Source organism: Candoia aspera, chromosome 6 (genome assembly GCF_035149785.1).
Source record: "Candoia aspera isolate rCanAsp1 chromosome 6, rCanAsp1.hap2, whole genome shotgun sequence".
In the NCBI taxonomy this organism is placed as follows: domain Eukaryota; kingdom Metazoa; phylum Chordata; class Lepidosauria; order Squamata; family Boidae; genus Candoia; species Candoia aspera.
This window is the reverse complement of record NC_086158.1, coordinates 22,726,800-22,744,970: the sequence shown is the minus strand read 5'-3', so window position 1 is coordinate 22,744,970 and position 18,171 is coordinate 22,726,800.

Sequence of the window (18,171 nt, the reverse complement as noted above, 5' to 3'; positions counted from 1 at the left end):
GTGGTTCTAATTCAAATTACAGCATCTGATAGAAAATAACAAAGGGATTATTGTCTTTTAAAGTCATGCTACAGCTGTCAGTCTGCTAGGTTCTCTAGTATGCCTTCAGTCTGATGTTTTAAAAATTATACAGGAGGTCATTTGTAAGTCAATTAATTAAAAAAAAAATGTGTTACTTGAATTGCTGAGAATGTGTATAAAACCAAGGTGATACCATGGATGCATAAACATGTCAAGCACGCAGACTTTGGAGGTCTGCACTGGCTGTAGTCCAAAGAAGAAAACATAACGGTCTGGCTCTTTCAAGGTATTGCTTGTCAAAAATGTCTTGTTTAGTTCTTGCAGATGCAGTAAACACATATTGATTCCAGGCACCAAGGTATGGGGCAGGATCCATGTTTACAGCTGGAGACATTTCAAAGATGTGAATGTCTCAATTGCAGCAAAAGTTGAAGAACAATTTAGTGTAAATAGGCATTTGATTACATTGAACCCATTCAAAATGAAAAGGCCAGCTGCAATGCTGAAAAAGATCTTCAGCACTCATATCATTTTCTGAGTTTTCTTTGCTGGGCTGGGGCAAATTTTCAAACAGAGGATTGGATAGGAAAGTCAATGTGAAATAAAAGGACTGATTCTAAAGAGGTTCCCACCTGTCCCATTTGGGAGGCCTTGGTTTGGCACCTGCCGCCATTTGAGGACAACAACTGGTGTCCTGCAGATGGGTCAGGGAATTATTTGGATCTGTTATGGTAAAAATCAATCTCTCTCTTGCGCAGATGCTCAGCTTTTGTCCAAAATCTCCAAATCCTTTTCAAGAGAAAAGAAGAAACAGCAAGGAAAGAATCATCTTTGCTGCTTTATAAAGTATGATCATGGCCTGACCCTGGGAAATCCTCAGCATATTCCCTGGTGCTACACATTAGGAAGACTTGTTGCCCACCAGTACTGAATGTGGCATGCAGAGAGAAGGGGTGTGCGCAAAAGTGGGATGCTACAAAAAGGCAGCTTGCTTTAGGAAGTGGGAAAATATTGCCCACAGCTTTACTGGTTAGAGTTCATATGAGCTTTAGTGCATCATAGAATCCAGATTCTAATTCCATGCATGGCCAACTTCCCTACTGACTGCATACTTGTGGCCCAGCCATCCAGCGAGGAAAAAAGGGGTCAGCATAAACTTATTACTTGCCCCTGGGTCCTGTCATTCAGGGGCTGTGGGAGAGTATTTGTTCCCATAAGGTGAGTAGAGCCTTAAGCCTTCCTCCCCACCTTCCTCCCCCACCAAAACCCCCTCTACCAGGACTGAAAACCACTTTGCACTTGTTCCCCTAATAGTGAATCCACCCCTGTTTCCCAATTGCCACATGCTGTGGCGATCTGAGTGGCTCAGCTCATTGCTAAACAATTGCTTTCCTTCACATTTTGAGAACCCCTGCAGCCCTGAAGAATCTGCAATTGACCCAAGGGCTTGAGCTCCTGGGATAACACTTGCAAACGGGAAGTGGTATGGAACATGCTGCTTTCCAGATGTTCCCTAACAGAGTTCTCACAATCCCTAACCACTGGCCACGTCGGCTGGGACTGCTTAGAATGATAGTTTAGCAATATCTGCAGGGCCTGTTTCCCCACGCTGACATTACTGCTTCTCTCTCCCAATTCCATTAACCTTCTGAGCTCTTGCTATGTATTTTCTGTTCCTTTTGGAATTACTGCTCTCTCATCAGATTACAGTGCCTGATATTTTCCTTGCTTGACCCTTTAAGCTACTTGTTTTCACTGATACCTGATATGTATTAGCCACTTAGAATCAAATGATTTAAGCATCATAAAAGCACTTGTAATGAATAAGAAATAAATATAATGCTCTATATTTTATGGCTTATCTGGGGGACACTGGGTTCAGAAAGGGTGCAGGATAGCAATGTATTACAATGAAAAAGCCTTTTATAACCTCATGTCCTTTAAATATACTGGATTATAATTTCTACTGCTCCCAATTATTATAGCCAATGGTTGACTTTAGACCTGTCCATTTCTACTTCAGTGTCTTGGAATCTTTTCATGGTGTAACATTTTTGGAATTAAAGACTGGCCCTGGCTGTTTCCTAGAGATTTACTCATGTTAACAAAGACCAAGACCAGAAGTAGTCCACTTCATAAACTTGTTTTCAATCTTTGTTTTATTATGTCCAAGGCATAACCCCAAGAGCTAAAAGGCCCACTAGTGTTCTAAAAGGATGGCTCGTGTTGTCCTTCAGTGCTCTAAAATGTTGACTTGTAGCTCTGACACAAAAGTCTACCTATGGGCGGAGAAGGATAAATTGACCAAGACTTGGAGATCTGGTAGAGATTCCTAAATTGCAACTCTATTATTAATGGAAAAATGAAACTAAATGGAAGTTTATTTCTCTTCATCTGGACCCCATCCCAAGTGAGGTTTGAGCCTGTTCTGACTCCGAAAACAGAACTTATTCGGAGTCAGAAAGGGAAAATGAAACCTATCAGCAAGGACTTGAGGAATCTAATCCAGGAAGTTGAACAAACTATTTTCAGCAGAGTGGGAGAAATCGCAGGAGAGGATTGGACAAACCGGAGGGGGATATGAAGCCTCCAATCAGTGCTCGAGAGAGGAGACCAGAGAAGCGTGTGAAAGAAAAAGAAGTGCGATTGGCCAGTAAAGGAAAATGGCATGAAAAGGAGCGAATAAAAAGGCAGGCGTGCCAAGAGGAAGCTGCCGGAGACAACCACTCCTTATTGCTCACAGCACCTGTGGGAGAATCCTTACCAGCGAAGCCTTGTCTGTAGCCAGTGTGGAACCAGTGCCAGAGCCTTCTGCCTTCGTGGAACCTCTGTCTGCACGGGTTGTTCCAGTAGAGCCTCTCTCTGCTGTCCCTGCTAATCATAGCCTTGCATCCAGCTCCAAGCCTTGTCACCTCACTCCAGTCTTGTCCAGCCTTGCCTCCAGTTCGCAGCCTTGCCTGAATGCTCCAGTCCAGTCCAGCCTTGCCTCCAGTTCGCAGCCTAGCCTGAATGCTCCAGTCCAGTCCAGTCCAGTCCAGTCCAGTCTTGCTTCCAGTACCAAGTTCTGCCTAGATACTTCAGCCAAGCATCATCTAGCCTCCATGTGCCCACCTGATCCAGCCTGCGTGCCAGGATACCAACCTGAGTATCCAGCCTCGCCCTTGCCACGTGCTCTAGCTCCTTCCAGCCTTGTAGCTTCCATCAGAGAAGTGGCCAAGTTCTGTCTCGCTGCCTTGCCACAGCCTGACCCTGCAGTGTTGCCTTCGTGTCCTCTGCCACCTGGTTGGACTTGAATTGAACTACATATTCTAATCTATTGCAAGAACTTTTATGATTGTAAATAGTTTGTTCAATAAAGAATATTATTAGTAGCTCTGCCTGGCTGTCTCATAGTCTGAATAGGACATCCTACTTGTGAGATTCTTCAGAAAGCAGAATAGACAACACTTTGAACACTGAGTTCTGGCCAATGTCCTTCACTAAATTAGCAGTAATATATTTATGCAGTTAAAACAGAAAATGTAGTTTGAGAAAAATAACTAACCCAGAATTCCTTTTGGAAAGGCAAGAAGAAAGAATAACCAGCAAGAGTCAAAACACAGTAGTAAACCCCAGGAACAATTGGAGCCATTATTGTTGGTTTGACTTACAAGCCCAACATCTATGCCTGAAAAATACCTTGTTTTCCTGTACTGAAATTTACTTGTGAAAAATAGGATATCTGGAAATAAAAAAATAAGTCTACCATTTAAAAAATAGATCTATTTCTTTATGTTAGATAAAGTCCACCCCCTTATATTATTAATATAATGTTTGACCATGGCAATTAAAAGTGCACATAATTGTTTATGTTGATATTGTTGTTGTTATAATAATAATAATAATAATAATTAGTTTCCTGGAGAAATCTATTTATGTGATTGCTAAGAGTCAACACTGACTTGATGGCATATAATCTATTATTATTATTATTTTGCACACTCTCAATTCCTGGCAAAGTTTAAACATTATTTCAGAAAGGTATCCCTCATCAACAACAGTTGGCATCATATTAAGGACATGTTCAGTTATGACATCAAGTTATGATATAGTTCTAGAAATGTAGAAATTGTAATTTCAGAAAATGATTCAAGATTAATGTTTTTAAGGTGAAAGGCTGTTACCCTGTTAAATGCTACAATTATGCTTGTTCATCCATTTCCCCATTATCCTCTGTCAAAAGTAACTGAGCAGGATTTGCATCTGAACATGAACATTAGGGCTACCATATGGTGGCTGCAATATTCTTGAAGAACACTAGATGGTGGCAAAGAGCTACCTAACCCTCTAATGCACTGTTGCCATCTAGTAGTTATTTGAATCTTTGCAGCCCGGGATTGGTGGCACTGTCAATAGTCAATATTCTTTTCCATAATAGAAGGATGTTGGGAGAGAAGAAACAAGTAAAAGGAGATCCTCAAGTACTGGGCTTTTCAGGCACTCTTTTATGTCCATTCCAAATATTGCTTCATGTTACTGAATTTCAATTACTTAACTGTAGTGTGTGCATTCAGAATTCTGGGAGTTGAAGTCCATCCATCTTAAAGTTGCCAAGGTTGAGAAACCCTAGTGAATAACCAGGACAGTTCACTGACAAAGACAGGCAAGGTGCTCTTACATGAAACGAAGAACAAAGCAATGAGAGAGAAAAAGGGAAGTTGAAGGAAAAATAAAGCAGAATGAAAAAAAAAAAATCCCATTGGATATAATCAACTGAGTTCCTGTGTATTTTTACATTACTTACAAAAAGTACTCTTAAGTATCACTGCAAGCTAGAGTTACAGAGTGTATCTGAGCAAGCAGGATGAATCCTTTAGTAAACATTAAGTAGGTCAAGCAGGCTCAAGTCTGCAAGAATTTAACTGCTTTGTAAAAAGGACTAGGGCTTCTAAGGGTCCCTCTTTTCGGGGGAGATGGGTGGTGATAAAATTTGAAAAATAAATAAATAAATAAATATGGTCATTATCAAAGAAGGCAGGTCAAGAAGAATAGTTTTTGCTGGCCTTTATATCTAGCATCAGTGCCAGTTTTTTTACTGCTATTTTTGGTCACAAAGAAAAGCGTGATTTTTCTAACTTAATTATACCGTTTTGTCATACAAAAGAAATCTCAAAGGTCTTAGCCTTCATGTGCAGTTTCGGAAAGAGAACAGCTTTCTTCATGACCATAGGGTGCATGGGGGTGAATTCATAAGAAGGGCGCATAAGGCAACCTCCCACCCAATTCCTACTTGCATATCTGATTCTAACAAGACCAGGTCCTCTAGTCTAAGATTAGAGTAGTTTGCTGTCAGTATAAAAAAGCAAGGAGAGGCCACAGGTAATAGGATTGTTTGCAGATGTCACTGCCAGTGGTTTTGCCTTTGAGCTTCTTTTCCAAACAGCTGGATGGATGCCTGAGTGCCTTTCCTAATAGCACGCTTGACCTTCCCTGGCTGGGGATCTTTCTGGGAGGCACTAAAAGGGACTTCTTTGTCCTCCAAGTTTCAAGCTTCTGGGTGGGGGACAGAAGTTTTAAAAGACAACCCCTAAGAAGTCTTGGGCCTACTCGTAAACAATGTTCACTAAATAACTGTTGAAAGCTGAAATACTATATCCTTCTGAATAATTTTAATCACATTAATTGAAGTCTTTTTATGGTTGGAAGGAAGGAAGGAAGGAAGGAAGGAAGGAAGGAAGGAAGGAAGGAAGGAAGGAAGGAAGGAATCAAACAATATAAAAATACTTTTGCCTTCATGAAAACAGAATTTGTAACTGTAAAATTGAGTAAACAACAGCAACAGCAGTCCTAGGTAACAAAAATATAAAGACCCAATGTATTTGTGTTTCGGAGAGCCAGTGTGGTGTAGTGGTTAAGGAGCCAGGCTGGAAACCAGGAGACCGTGATTCTAGTCCTCCTTTAGGCACAAAGGCAACTGGGTGACCTTGGGCCAGTCATTCTCTCTCAGCCCTAGGAAGGAGGCAATGGCAAACCACTTTCAAAAAAACCTTGCCAAGAAAACTGCAGGGACTAATCCAAGAAGTCACCAGGAGGCAACACTGACTTGAAGGCACAAATGAACAAAAGTATTTGTGTAGCAGAAGATGGTGACAAAGGTATGCTGTGCCACTTTTCTGGGAGAGTATGACACCAAACTCTGCCCTTCCCAAGAAGAGTATTACCTACCCTGGCATCCCCATAGAAAAAGCCATCTCCTTTGTCATAGATGAGATAGAGGTGGAGGTGGAGGTGGAGGTAGAGGTAGAGGTAGAGAGGATAAAGTTAGAGAGGATAGATAGATGAGAGAGAAAGAGAGATTGTCATGCTCCCTGATCAAATGTTCCCAGAACATCTGATTTGGACTCGCATGCATGAATGAAGTCAACACATGTCAGACCTTGCCAGTCAGTAGAGGGGAGGAGGGAACAGTCAGGAGTGAGAAGACATTGTGTTTGGACTATCTCTCATTTCCAGGGTCAACTGGCTGAGCCATTGCAGACACCTGCAAGAGACTGGCACGAACTGAGGGAAAGGGGGGCTGCATACTAGAGTGAGGGAGGGGAATCTTGTACTCATTGGGCTGTTTAAGTTAGACAAAGTGCAGGAATATTCATTCATAACTTTTTTGCCATTCTGTATGCTTCTTCCATAAAAAAGATTTCTACTGTATTTACGTATGAATTGGATTTTATGGTAAGAGAGTGTTGAAGTCATCACAGAGGTTATGTGCCATCAAGCCTGAATTGAGTCTTACGCATAGATTTTCTCCATTATGATCTGTTCCCAGCCTGATCCTTCAGGTCTTACCAGTTAAGTATATTACATCTAGGCTGCGAAAATATGAAAGATTCTATTTTCTATCATTCAGGCATGTCTAAAACATATGGACTCTAGCAACAAAGGCGTCTCTGAAAAGTCCTTTCTTGTGGTTCTAAGTGTCTGTACAGCTTTCTAGCAGATAAAACAGTTGCTCAGATAAGCCCTAAACTGTTGAGGACTTTAAACCAATACTTAAAATGTGCCTGGTAGACAGTCAGCAGCCAGTGCACTAATTACCAATCAAGCTACCCCATTTTGCATCAGTTGCAAACAATGCTTTTCAAGGGTAGCCCCACAAAGACTTCTGGTGGGGACATGGCGGACTGAACACCTGTGCCCATGGGCTCAGTGGGCAGAACTGACAATGTGGCAGTTTTTTCAGCCTCAGGCCCAGAAGTGTTTTTCTGGAAAAAGGAAGACAGCTGGAATCACCCCTGGAATCATTTGTCTTCTGGACAGATGGTTGCAGCCAGATGCTTGCAGTTTGACTGGTAAGAGCTAGCCAGGAGACTGGAACATCACCATTTTCCAAGCTGCACTGTAGCCTTAAAGGACGCTAAGGCAGGCCACCCCATTTCTAAATCACCCAATTTATATTTTTTAAAGTATGCGTACCTAAGAGAGGCTTTCTACCAGAAGGAGAAGCAGACTTTTTTGGTGCTTATCATTATTTTTGGGATTAATTAAAAGAAATCTTTTTAAGTTTTGGACTTTGTTTTCCCTCCAAATATTAAGGAGGATTGGGAGTAAATAAGTGTCTCCCTGTTATTATTTTTGTACTACATTTGAAGATATTAGTATTTTCCTACATGTTGAATCAGCTCTTTTGGACCTTCAGTTTTTTGCTTCTACTTTCCCTGGGGAACTGTCTGTTTATCTCACTTTCGCTTGTGTAAACACATTCTGGAATTCTTTCATATCTTTAACCTTTGCTGGTTAAGCTCCTAAAGGGTGCCATAATCTACTGCGTGAGACATGGAGGATTTTAAACAGATTTTCTCTGATTTCCACCAAGATTTTAAACAGATTCTTTCTGATTCCTACCAAGTTTTTATGCAAGACATTCAGGACATTGTGGAAAATGTGAGGTCTAAAATGTGTCATCTGGTTGGGGATGTCATGGATGAAACTGAGGAATTTAACTCTGACACAAATATCTCTACTAAGAGTAAGATTGGGATTTCTGTTGAAATGCTGGATGAAGATCGGATAGTTGAGTTTGAGAAATTTAAGGGAGAGAGTGAGTTGCAAGCCACAAGTGAAATTGATCTTCTGGTAGAACGCCATGGAAAAGAAGGGGTTATTATGTATGGTCTTCCAGTCTTCTAGTTCCATAAATCTAGGGAACATTACATCAGCCCGTCCCACCTGATCGTGCAGAAAGGGCATGTTGTGGACCCCATCTGTAAGAGAATTCTAACTGGTGGGGTCCAGGAGGCGGGCCTTCTCTGCAACAGCTCCTGCCCTTTGGAACATCCTTCCCCCAGAAGTGAGGATAGCCCCCTCCCTCCTGGACTTCAGAAAACAGCTGAAGACCTGGTTTTGTCGCCTTGCCTGGAATAGGGAGGGGAAGAGCCATTCTTGGGGCTGGTTGATTCCCTAGTTCTGCAGGGACCAGTTTTATGCCCTTATGGTCTGAATTAGATCCACCATGGCTTGGATTTCATTGCATTTTATGCTGACTGATTAATGGTTGTATTTATGATTTTATTGAAATTTTCATTGTTTTTATTGTGAACCGCCCAGGGTCCCCCGTGTAGGGAAGATGGGCAGTGATAAAAATTTGATAAATAAATAAAATAAATAAACTCCACTATCAACCCAGCCACAACACTGAGCAGCTGAAGCAGGAAAATTACTATGCAGCAGGGAGGTACAGTAGCAGCATTACCATTTGTTCCCTAGAGCTCAGCTTCACAAGCAGGATCTCACATACTGATATCTGCAGAATGGTGTCTCTGAAAGCCACAAGAGACACTGTAATGGTATGTGGCAATAACCTTGAGGGATGAGAAGAAGAGATGCTGCCTAGGGAATGATCAGATAACAGAGGGAGGAGCCTGCAGCTGCTTAACGGTCAGAGAAACAAACTTAGGAAGGATCCGCCCTAATTGATTAGGCTGTAAAAAGAGGTGGTGGGAGATCTGTACTTTCAGACTTGCAAGATTTTGTTAATGTAGCCTTACAATAAAGTAGAATTAGCTCATCTGGCCATGTTTCCTGTCTAGTTTATCTGGGAGGACTGACAGACACCCAGCTAACAATAGCCATCAACCCATCTCACCTCTGCACTGCCACACTTGGAACCCAGGTGGGCATATTTCTGAGACACTCACACACACACACACCTGACATACCCATTCAGGTCTCAGTAATGCATACTGGGGTTGCCCTCTCATTCATGATGAGATCTTGGATTAGGAGAACAAGAAAGCCATAAATTGCAGCTACTGCAGGCATAAGTCATCAGCTTCCTCCTGATTTTTGAGAAGTTCTTGAAGCCATCCGGAAAAACCATTGTTTTGTGGGTCAGCAAGAAACAGGCTGCTAATACTGATAGAGCTCTTTGCTTTATATAGACCACAAAATTGCCTTCCTATGGCAGATGGCAGACTAAGTTGAAGCAAAAGGGGAAATAATGAGCATCTGGGAAATATCCTGAGAACAAGGATGTATATGTACATTTACCGCATTTAGGTGTGAAATTTGCAATGTGAGTTATAAGAAAGGTAATAATGCAAACATAACATATTTGGTGGCTATACCACCTTTTCCTGTAGAAATGGCTTTCTGCTGTGGCTATATTGAACTCAAAATAATTAGTATAATTAGTCTTGTTATAGTAATTTCCCTGACTGTTCAAAGCATTTTATAAAATTGTTTTCCTACAAACTTACTTTATGATGGTTCACCAAAGCTCATCACGTATAAATTCATAGACAGCCTGGACTGAATTAGGTGGAACTGAGCTTGGCTCCTATTATTCTTCACAGCTAGTATATATCAGTCCTTGTATGGATCACTCAGTTAAGGTAAAGGAACTATTTCCCTCTATTAGATTTAGAGGACTTCAAAGCATACTGTATAAGTTAATTGCTTTAACGAGTCAGCCTAGTAAAAGCAGTGACATCTTTTTCAGGCTTGAGCAGAAGTCTGAAGAAGGACATGCCTGCTTTCATTAGTAGCCAAGAAGTGCTGTGTTGAATCAAGGTTCAAATAATTTTTTAAAGTTATATGTGCACAGTGATTATACAGCTCCTGTGACAATGAATTCTTTTCACCAGGACAAGCATTCGGAAGTAGAGAGAGCAAAGCAAAGTTCCATCCTTTTTGCACAGGTGTTGTGATGTTGCATGGATTTACATAAGAGGTGGGGCTTGAAGCTCATTTCATCACTCTGCTGAAACCACTGGACTCTGTGGATGCCTCTGATTCTTGTCTGAGGTAAATATTCTCATCTAGCCAAGCTGGGTTGAAGGGAATATAGCCAAGTCAAACCAAGGAATCAAGCTAAACCTTGAAGTATGAGGAGGTCTATAATGTAATGCCTAGCCCACGACCAAAGAAGGGTCAGAATATAAACTTTATACATGAATTGATAGATTGCTACTTTGCCCATGAAAATGTATGGAGGTGGAAGCCCAATTCTTTCTTGGTTGCATTGTTTTTAATGGGGAAATTGCTTATTTTTAAACTGTTCCTTATAGCAACTGATGTTGTCAAGCAATAAGATATTTGATTTTTTTTTTAGTAATATGTACATAAAAGATGAAGAAACCATTCGGAGTTGCATAAGAAAATGCATAGGACAGATAAAAAGAAAAGTTAATTGATTCAAGACTAGAAATAGCCATTTGCAAAGGAAAGTTTAGATCTACTTTTCTTCACTGCTATATTCAAAAGGGTATGTTGGAAACACTCCCAGTTTAAAACTGGGTAGAAAAATAAATCCATGGAAAATATTATCTAGTAAACCTTTGTACGTTGGCAGGCCAGGGAATTAAATATTCTAGAATACTTTCCCCTCATTTCTCAGTTTCTAAAATAAGCACTGTACTTATTTGCTTCTGTTTATCTCCCAGTCTTAACATCTGGTTTGCTGAAAATGAAGGGAACAAGTTGGGAGAACATTTTCCTATCACGTTCTGATTTTTCTGTGTCTCCCTCCCACTCTGTATGGTTAAATAGTCAGGAAAAAAATAATTAGTAACAAGTGCATTAGCTTCTCATGATATATATCATTACTGACCTATGGTGAGCCAGCTAAAAAGTCTTCAGTTGGGTGGATAAATTTTTGAAAGTTTCCATTCCATAAATCCTGCATGTCTCTTATCTAATAGTAATGTATAATTAGGGAATGACTTTAATACCCAATTCAAAATTCTGATGTGAAAAAAATCCATGTACTGCAATAAAAATGGAAATATCTGTACATATCTGTAACTGAATTGTATAAGCACTGCAGCTAGGACCACCAGCCTCTACATACTGGACAGCAGATTACAGATAGCAGATTACAGTTATTATTCACTTTTTTACAGGGCACACATTGCAAATTCTACACTTCCGTGTTATAAATGTTTGTGGAATATCACATCCCTCATGCTAATATCTGTCACAGTTCAAAATACAATGTGAGACCCAACTTCCAAAGAATTCAGGCAAAACAAAAATGATTAAGTTGGCCTTCAATTTTTGTACAAATTTGGGAAATACTTCTAAACTATAAATGGGGTCCACTTAAAATAAGGCTGCTGTTTTTTTTTTCCCCTTTTAAATTCATTTTCTCTCTTCCTGCATCTTCTTCCATATTTCTAAACTGATGGAGGGGTAACACACTGAACCAATACATAATGATATGCTGAATTTGCATGACATACTTAACTTGGTTGCTGGATCAACCCATTTTCTGGGTTCATTCAATATCTTGAATCATAAACTAGCCAAGCAATCAATTTGTCAAATGCTCTTTAGAATCCTTTTTAGTTTTAATCATGCTTAGCAAACAAGTCTGAACTGAGTAAGAGCTTAATACTCATTTCTGATAAGTGTGCTTCACACTGAGACAGACCATTCATAAATATATGCTCTCCCACAGAATATTATGGAATATTGTTGTCTGCCTTCTAAACATGGAGTAACATTGTAATAGTACCCAGATTCAGATTAATTAAAAACTGCTTGTCGGGGTCCAGCAATTGTTCTGCTGAATAGTATAAGAAGAGAGAGGAAGAAGAGTTAGTTAATTCTCATCTTCATCCATCTCCTCATTCAACTTTATCTCCAATAATATACCTAGCTCCTAACATCATCCCACTGGTTTCATTTCAATAGGTGAGGGGTATGACTAGCCAACAGCTGTTCTTACACCTATACCTAGGAGTAAATTAAGTGACAACACAAGGAGTGTCAATCAATGCAAGCCCCATCTAATTTGTGTCTGTTGATGTTGCATGCATGCATGTTAAAAAGGGGTGGGACTTGCATAGTAACACGCCATTCATTCTCTTGCTGATTTTAACCTTTCTCTATGGATTCTGCTTGGTAGATTACCATAAGGACTACTCTTCCATGAAAGCCGGCTGGGTGACCTTGGGCCAGTCAGTCTCTCAGCCCAACTCATCTCACAGGGTTGTTGTTGGGAAAATAGGAGGAAGAAGGAGTATTAGGTATGTTCGCTGCTGTGAGTTATTTGTAAGAGTTATCTGCTCTGTGGTTGGTGTGCTCACTGGGAACAGAGTTCCTAAACTGGTGTAAGTTTAGCCAGTCCAACAACTTTGTCACTGATATATCAAATATAGATTTTCACCAGATTTAACCATGGTTATTGGACTCAGGGGAAGCTTAGAGGAATCCACGATCAGCTGGAAAAAAGCATACAGTACTGAAAAGCAACATTCATGTTAAAAATTATTATATTTATAGAGACTCATTTATCATTGAGTTAAAGAGCTTTAATTGTGCAACGGTTAATCTGGGTGGATTGTATTTCCTTACCTTTACATATTATTTTCATACTATTTATCTTCCTTCTTTCAAGGCCACAAGTAGGACAGATCAGCACTGTGCTTGTCCTTGACTTGTACTGGTGCAAATTTCCTTACAGTCTCAGCCTGTTCCTATGTTCCTACCAAAAGAGACAGACAGATAGACAGACAGACAGACAGACAGACAGACAGAAGATCTGGTAATTTCTTAGTGATTTTTAATAGCTGGAGTAGAGCTTCTGAGTAAACATTTTTTAAAATAAGAGTAGCAAAAAATGATTATCCTTAGTATGTGGACAAATCTTAGATGCATTTTGAATTGGGAGCATCACTGTGCTTGGTTTGTATAACATATTAGCTGAAAATGTGATTGGGCAGTTTGTGACTAAATGTGTTGTACTAACACAGTCAGTGTGACCAGTTTATGGTTTAGGGTATTATATAATTTCAAGCAGTTAGGTTAATTAGTTAGGTTAATTAGTTAATTAGTTAGGTTACAGCCAGTTTGGTCTAGTGGTTAAGGCAACGGGCTAGAAACCGGGAGACTGAGAGTTCTAGTCCTGCCTAAGGCATGAAAGCCAGCTGGGTGACCTTGGCCAGTCACTCTTTCTCAGCACAACTCACCTCACAGGGTGGTGGTTGTGGGGAAAATAGGAGGAGGAAGGAGTATTAGGAATGTTCACCGCCTTGAGTTATTTATAAAAATAATAAAGGCGGGATAGAAAATAAATAAAAATAAATAAATAATCTATCACTCCGTATAGACTTACATACTGCTAATGTTTTGGCCTAATTGCAAAATAAAATCAGAAATACCAATATAAACTTCAGTGGAACGCAAAAGCTAATGACAATATAGTTTAAACCAGCTTTCCTAAATTTATCTGGAGAATTCTGAAGCCTGTTGCCCCAACACTTCTAGAAGGCACAAAGATGAGAAAGACTGGACTAAATTAACAAAACAAAGCTACAAATCCAGCATCTAATATCTTAACATATAGAATAGATAAAAACAACAACAACAACAACAAAAGAATACTGTAACGAATATATTCTAGACAATCTGTAATTATGGAGCAGTCAGTTGTTCCCCGTATACTGAAATGGATCAAGCATTTTGTTAGTAGCAATTCTTGTTGTTCAAATTACCTGATCTGAACATATGAAGACACACTTTCAAGAATGCATGTATGTGGACACTCCATTAAGTAGCAAATAATTTCCAGAAAAACGGTAAAGGTCAGCTAAATAGGACCAATTGCCTAGGTATGGTGAACAGTTTTGCAGCTTTCACATTCAGCCCATTGCCAGTTTAATCTTTGTGGCTGTTGACATTAGTTTCCACACATGTTCCTAAAAATAGCTATCCCTCCTCTCTGGAGAATGGAATAGAAGAGTCTAGCTGTAGACAGATCTCAGATGCAGTCCGGCTACCTGGCAGTCCTGATCCGCCCTGGAGTTTCCATTTGCTTCCTCTTAGCTTTCAGGCACAAGTCAAGATTCATTTTTTAATATCCCTAAAAGGCTTGTGTTTTAAAAGCTAGCTTCACTGCTGGTGACTGAACTCCTCACTCTGAACAAAGGGGAGATCAGGATCAAGGAGATGCTCCAGGAAAAGTGGAAATGTCTAAGCTGCTGTTGGAAGAAGATGAATTCATCACGTTGCTGAGAAGATGGAAATAAGGCCGAAGCTGCCTAGATTTTGTTTGTCTGTATGCAAAGTGGTTCTAACACAATGGGGACATTTTGCTCTGGCCTGCGGCTTCTTTATTAGTTTACCTTGTGTGTTTTACTAAATGTGGTTTTACATATGCCTTTCTGAACTTTGATGTGCAGCATTATTGCAAATCTGAAGAAAGAGAAAAGCTTGGTATACAAATCAAATCATTTAACAGGTGGACAACTCTTGAATTAGGAAGAGGGGATGAATGCATTCCTGCAGTTTAGAACTAGAGTTCTGTATTTAGTCCTCAGTTAAGTGCTTGAAGAGTCATTATTAGTCAGAGAAGATAATATTTCTTCTGCTTTCATCGCTGCTAAAAGTCAACTGGTGAAGCAAGGCTTGGCTCAACCAATAAATAAATAAGCAAGGAAACATTTTTATAGAGCAGTTTGCAAGGTCTGAAGATGATAAGGCAGGAATTTCTGGATCTCATTCCAGGGAAAGCCATTGTGTGAACAAGGAGAATGCAGCAAAACCTTTGCAACCAAGAAATTAGCATGGCCAACTCAAACAGGTGGGAGGAATAGGGCCAGGGTTTAATGCTGGGGGCTGACTGATATAGAGGGCAGGATCTGGAGTACTGTTAGATGGATAACTTCTTCATATGAATGGCTTCCTAATTCTCTGCCGTAAATCTAGAAAAACACTTCAGCATACCAAAAGATCAGCATGTATTACTTGGCCCAGAGCAGCCAATTTCATTGCAGCTTTTTTGTACTGCACACAAAAAAACAAACAAACACAGAAAAAGGGCAGGTTAAAATTTTGCTGAATTTTGCAAGCTTTCTATGGGCTGATTTGAAACAGCTGTTCGTTACAAGTCAGTTTTTGTGAACCACACTCTCCTCGTGGTATGTGGTTTGTTGTACTCTGACCCAGATTTCCATGGATAAATTCATTATTCATAAATATTTGCCAAACTATGTGGCTGAATTATTGCTCAGAGAATTGCTAACTAGACATTCATCTGGTTCATTTTTTCCATATTATAGTTTCTGCTTTCCTCAGTTGAATAATATACAATTATAAACAGAGGATGAGTGTTTATTATTTTCAGACCAATCATTTTCAATTTACGAGAGCACAGATTGTCAGCAGTATTCGGCTGTTCACGGAAATATTTTAAACTAACCACTAATATTAAGGAAGTGTGTAACTTTGGTGCAGTTTCAGTTGAAACTCGTTATTAATGACATTTCACATTAAGCAATTAACTCTTAACTGATAGAACTTCTCATTTGCTGTTGCCACAAAGCAAGCCTCAATCGTCCTTATAAATCCTCACTTCCTCTCTTTTAAACCATTAGGACTGAAGTAGTATCAAATGGCTGTACCTAGAAAATGATCTGCTATGCTTTTTTGGGGAGGGGGTGGGAATATTAAACCACATATTAAACCACATATTGCTTTCTTGAAACACTTCTTTCATTGTTAGTCCAACTGTCAAAAATGAAGATTTCATTTAATCAAGAACGTAAACTTGTTAAGAAGCTTTCTTAACAGGTTTTATGTTTTATAGAATTTCTGCTCTAATATGTTCAACCTATACATTTTATAAAACCGTACTTTTTCTTTACATGAACTTTCAAGGATGGAATGCAGATTGTGAACTGTTCAAATCCATGACATTTGGAGGGAATCCCTAGAGCTTTCTTGATTACCTCAGAGTACTGCTTTGAGGCCTGAGAATAATTCATGGTTGCCACCCTGAGCTCACTGTAAGAATGACAAGCCAGAAATTCTTAACGCTGACACTCAGCATGTGAGTATTTTAGCATTTATATCAATTATTCCGTGATGCAAATGATTCTGAATATATAGTATGTATGTGAATTTGTTAAGTCACTGATTGCTGATATATCAATATTAACATATTTGTTCCCTGTATCATTTCAGATAATACAGGATCTTCTGCAGAATACATCATTGAAGAGACTATTAGAACCTAGCCATCTCTTTCAAAGCTACATCTTGCAAAGGCTTGCTCCTTATGGAGTAACAGCCTGCAAATACATTTGACAGCATTTGCAGCAATTCAGAACAGCAAGAACAGCACTTCTGCCATATTTCTTATTTTTTATGGTCCTAGGGCTAAACTCTTCAGAACTGAACACAGTACCTGTCTAGGGGAACATCTTGCTTTTCATTTGGAATGCCCCTCAGAAACCCAAACTAGATGCTCGACCAAGAATATGTGAAATGGAGAACTGAGTCATAAAAAGACCCACAAATCTAAGTGAGCTCTCTTTCTGGGCTGTCTAAACACATTTTCTTCTATGACCATCCAGGCTGTGAAGAGAGTGTTATCTATTTTGTAATAAGTACAGAGAGATCCCTTGTGAGGTTAAGCGTTCAAAGTTTGCAAAAAGCAAACTGTTATGGTCAGTTTAGGAACAGCATGCAGCAGTGATAATTAGCAGTTGTTCTTTTAGACCATTCAGTCTCCAGATAGCAAGAACTTTGATGGGACAATCCTCATCTTCTTATCTGTATGGGTTCAGCAGAAACTCCAAAGACAACCCCTACCCATATATGTTCTTAGATGTGCTAATGAACACAGGCCAACTGGGAGCACAGCTTGCTGCTGAGATATTCTTCACCTGCATGCTGTCAAGAAACTGTAACAGAGACAGTACTTCTATTTATATAAACTAGATGCCGTTTTTTTTTGCCAGTCCTCTTATTGTAGTCTTTTGTGCCAGGGTTGTTAAGCTTATGGCCCTTCACAAGTTGTTACCAGTTCTAGATATTTTAGCCTTATGGCCAATGGTGAGGGATCCTAGGAGTGGGTCAGCAACATGTGGAAGATCATATATTCTCTATTCTTGCCCTGTGCTAAGAGCAGGCAATCTTTTAGAAGCCAAAGGTTCCACTTAACATTTTGGAAACAGTCAAATATCATAATAGTTAGGATCAGAATTTTGTTCTCTGCAATCTCTGTTTGATTTTAAAAACATGCTAACCCCATTTTAGAACGTATATACAGTATACACATATTTATACCAGTGGGATAAAATAGAAACATGCAGGGATTTTAAATCCTAAATATTGGTTAGCAAGGCAAAATCAACAAGTACTCCCTTCTGGCTTCTGGTGGGGAATGGTGGACTGAACAGCTGTGCCCGTGGGCTAAGTGGATGGAGTTGACAATGCAGCAACTTGTTTTGGGCACAGGTGGGTTTTCCTGAAGCCCAGAAACATTCTCCAGATAAAGGAGAACACCTGGAATCATCCCATTTGTCCTCCGGACAGCTGCTTGTAGCCAGAAGATTGCAAACAGTGTTTCACATTCAATTGGTAAGAACTTTTAGCTGGGAGGCGGGGCCAGCATCATTTTCCAAGCCGTGCTGTAGCCTTAAAGGGACACTAAGACCAGCCACCCCATTTCTAAATCACCAATTTATTTATTTTTTAAAGTATGTGTACCCTAAGAGAGGCTTTCTACAGCGAGGAGGAGCTGGCTCTCTTGGTGCTTATTGTTATTTTGGGGATTACTTTTAAAAAATTCTTTTTTAAGTTTTGGACTTTGTTTTCCTTCCAAATAAAGGAGAATTGAGAGTAACAATTGTCTTCCTGTTATTATTTTTGTATTAAGTTCGAAGA